This window comes from Heliconius melpomene, chromosome 2 (genome assembly GCF_056956725.1).
Source record: "Heliconius melpomene rosina isolate 202511_hmr_F chromosome 2, ASM5695672v1, whole genome shotgun sequence".
In the NCBI taxonomy this organism is placed as follows: Eukaryota; Metazoa; Arthropoda; class Insecta; order Lepidoptera; family Nymphalidae; genus Heliconius; species Heliconius melpomene.
In genome coordinates this window covers 2,249,005-2,253,108 of record NC_140390.1, presented here as the reverse complement: position 1 = coordinate 2,253,108, position 4,104 = coordinate 2,249,005, and the positions used below count along the sequence as shown (strand labels likewise).

At 32.9% G+C, this 4,104-nt stretch overlaps 1 long non-coding RNA gene across 1 annotated transcript; it reads right to left on the bottom strand.

Moving 5' to 3' along the window:
- Positions 1-1,654: 1,654 nt before the first annotated feature.
- Positions 1,655-3,755, bottom strand: LOC146540302 (uncharacterized). Its single transcript, XR_014879133.1, has 3 exons — positions 3,707-3,755; positions 3,083-3,214; positions 1,655-2,975 (listed from the first exon to the last, which is right to left on the bottom strand). It is a non-coding gene; the product is annotated as an uncharacterized LOC146540302 (long non-coding RNA).
- Positions 3,756-4,104: the final 349 nt, after the last annotated feature.

Below are 4,104 nucleotides of genomic sequence, written 5' to 3'. Positions count from 1 at the left end.
CCCATCAATATGGGTATCAAAATAAAGGGCTTGGTAAGTATAATACAGTATACTATACAAAATTACAATATGAATCTCCCACCTAAGTCAAGATCTGGTATCCTGTCGAGGACTGTGTGGCTATAGGGTGGCTAAAAATGAGACGTCGCTAGGGGTACATCACCCAAGTTAAGGTAAAAGGTAAAAGCGCGCCGAGAACTGTATGGCATCAGGGTGGATAAAAATGATATGTCGTTAGCGTTTTCCCCTCAAGATTCAGGCACATCTTGTTGTACATAGCCTTGCCCCTCTATTGGACCTCTGGGGGGGTCGATCGTAACATTCTCCATTAACCTTGCAATAATGAGGCACTCAACGAATTGAATAGCATGAGAAATAAAAACTAAAAACTTAAAAATAAAAAAGTAAAAAAAAAAAATTAAGTTAAACGGTTTTATATTGCAGATAAATGTACTAAAAGCTAAAAAATAATTTCATGGAAATTATGATTACTAAAATAAAATCGTGGGGACACGGTACGGAGCTACTTCCGAAATAAAGGCTGCAGTAGATTTGTACAATATTAAGATAGAAGTGTATTATCACAATGGTGTCCTACTTGGTTTATTCGGCGAAGAGAAATGTCCTATGAAGCGCTTACTCTAAACTATGTTTTAAAAAGAGCAACTATTGAGTTTCTTGCCGCAGTAGCTTCCTATAGGAAAAGTACTTATAATGGCCAAATTGACTAAAGAATATTTTGATTTTGATTACATTATGAACCTTTCTACTTATGATTTCTGTACAAAAAGTAATGATATCCCGTCAAAAACATAAATGTAAAATGAAAGCCAAGTTCAATAATAAAACGTATGCTTTCAGCGATAAAAGAAGTGAGATGTAAATGTATGCCAAGTTCAATGGTCAGTCCTGAAATTTATTTTTAACAATATAAAATATTTTATAACAACTGAAAATGCCCATTCTTCTTACAACTTGGAGACTTTATTTATGTGTAATATCTGACTTGGCTAGTTTTCAAATTAATTTACATCGACATAAATAAATGTATTCAAATTCTATTCTACTCAGATTCTATTGTAAATTCTTATGAAAACTAGCCAAGTCAGATATTACACATAAATAAAGTCTTCAAGTTGTAAGAAGAATGGGCATTTTCAGTTGTTATAAAATATTTTATATTGTTAAAAATAAATTTCAGGACTGACCATTGAACTTGGCATACATTTACATCTCACTTCTTTTATCGCTGAAAGCATACGTTTTATTATTGAACTTGGCTTTCATTTTACATTTATGTTTTTGACGGGATTAAGTATTAAGTTAAAGCCACGTTATTTATCACAGAGGTTTAATTTAATTCACTCTATCGTATTTTAGAAAAAACATATTTTTATTACATTGGTAAGCCACGTTTACTCCATGAAGGAACTTAATTTAAAAATTCATTTCGAAGATGATTTAATTCATATTATAAATGATGAATTTAGCTTAAAAAAATAGAAGCTTTCAATTTGTAAAGATAAGCACTTCTTTTTGTTCTTAGACCAAACAAACAACCTACGTTAGTATCGACGTCGAGCCTGAGTGGCCGCATCGTAGTTTCAAAGTGATATAATTTTTGAAATTATCTACATTTATTTGCGTTGGCAAAACTAAAACACAGTTGCTGATGAGCAGAGGTCTCTTGCACCTCGCAATGACCTAACTCTAACAATTGTCACCCATCCATAATTTTTAAACATGATAGATAACAATATGAAATTTAATTTATCATGCGAATTAATAGAAAAAGGTAATCAGTAAACAAATTATCATAATCTTGTTAGTTAAAATATTCATCATAATAATTATCTTTTTAAGGAAAATGATCATCAAAATATTTAATATAACTAAGCTCAGATTTAATATTTTTTATCGGATGTTCGCGCTATTAACAACTCGCGGCCCCCGTGCGGCCACGCCCGCTTAAAGTATACGACTATTTAAGCATATTTTACAAAAAAACGCCTAAGTGCGATTCGGACTCGCCCACCGATGGTTCTGAACTAATTTCAGGGTTGTGATTGTGAAATATCTAAAAGGTTTTGATGATATCTAAAAGGTTTTGGCGAATAAAGTTAACAAACTTAAGTTTCCTGACATATACACTTATTTTGTATGAAATGAACTACGAGTGTAAGTTTGTAATATATTTTTCTATGAAATATCTTAAAATTTTTACATTTCGGATATTTTCCTTAATTTGTATTGTAAGATCGTTATTATTTTTACGATCAGTGATCGAGTATAATAAATAATACCTCCTGACAATAACCATTTTTTAAAAGAATAAGAGAATCAAAGCTTGGAATCTTTTTATTTTCTCGATGGCGTTAATATCGTGAGGATTAGAACCCCTTTTTCATTGTCTGACTCGCACTTGGCCGGATTATATAATATTTTTTATTTTTCAATGAAAAATGCCCATCTCAATGGCAGGCAATCTCAACAAGGCAGCATTTCACTATTTCTTATTATTGCTTTAGTCGATGAAAATTGTCCATTTTTTTGCTTAAATAAACCGATCTTTTCATGGTCTTGTCAGTAACATCCCACCTGAGCTGCAAGTAAATGTTATTTTTTGTTTTATCAATAGAAACTATATAGTTTGAATGAATTATTTATTTTAAATTTAAAATTAATAAATAATTATTAAAAACTTTCTTTTTCATATTTCCGTGATACATATATTATTATCTTTAATTTAACGTCCATAAATATCGACGGTGTAATTGAAACCATGTCCTGCTTCTGCGTGCAATCTGACGGTCGCGTTATTGTATCCTACTCCACCTTCATAAAGGTAAGCTGATGCGTGCAAGCTTCGATGGTTCTCGTATGCTCGCACTGCAGATACAGACTCGCCAATATCTCCACGGTATATGTAAAAATAAGATTGTGGAAATTGGGAATGAGGTTGTACAATCCGCTTGCTGAAATATAAAAAATATATTGTATTCAATAATATTATTGGATAATGCAGGCACAGAAAATTTTACTGCTCGTACGACATATGAAAAAATATTTTTGTAGTAGGTACCTTTATAACAACACATCGCCCGGCCGCACCCAGCCAACGCTCAAGTCGGCTCTGCTGTCATCTTGTACAGACGCAGAATAGCACACCACCTACAAACACGTCTAGCATGAGGAAAGAGAGGAAGAACTTCATCTGGAAAGAAAAAATATGTTTTATTATTCTTCTGTCAAAATCAGAGCTTGCCAAATTATAATTTTTTAAGATTTAACTTAGGTGCTGATTGTCAAGACAGTTGATATTCTCCTGTCTGGGAATGAAAAGTAACGTTAAAATACCATTATTTAACAAACAAGATGATACTGAAGCCATTCGTAGAATAAGAGCGTAATTGTGACAAGTAAACATGACTGGGTTCGAACCCTACTCGAGAAAATGAAATAATTCTTTAAATTCATATTTTCATTTCTTCGCTCTGTGTCGAGGCAAAGCGCGGCGTGGAGTTCCGGCACTCAACATGCAATGTCTTCTGAATTCGGCAGAAAAAGAAGGGATGTCTTAACACTAGTCTTCTTCTGCCTATGCTTCTGTGGGGGGAATACAGCGTTTTTATTTTAAATAGTATTTTGTTTTAAATAGATGATATTGGATGAAATGTTAAAAATATACGAATACTTTGAAACGTACCTTGAAACCGTAAGAACAGCTTGTGTGAGGCAATATCTGAACTGACTAGTGTATGACTAAAACTGTATTCGTAGGAGTTTATATACAGATACATTATCTGTTCGTTTTTTCTTATCGAAAGTTTTATCGATAAGAAGGTAGACACATAAATTTAAAAATAACTTAAAAAATATTTTTAAAAAATGTATATTTAAATATATATTAGTTTCAAAATAACAGCTAAAAGGCCGTCGTGGCGCAGCGGCACAAGGGTGTGACAATAATGCGACGGTTGTGGGTTCGATCCCCACTCGAGGAAGTGAAATATTTATTTACGTTTATATTTTCATTTATTCGCTCTGGTGTCGAGGCAAAGCGCGGCGTTGAGTTGCCACTCAAAACACAATGCCTGCGGAATT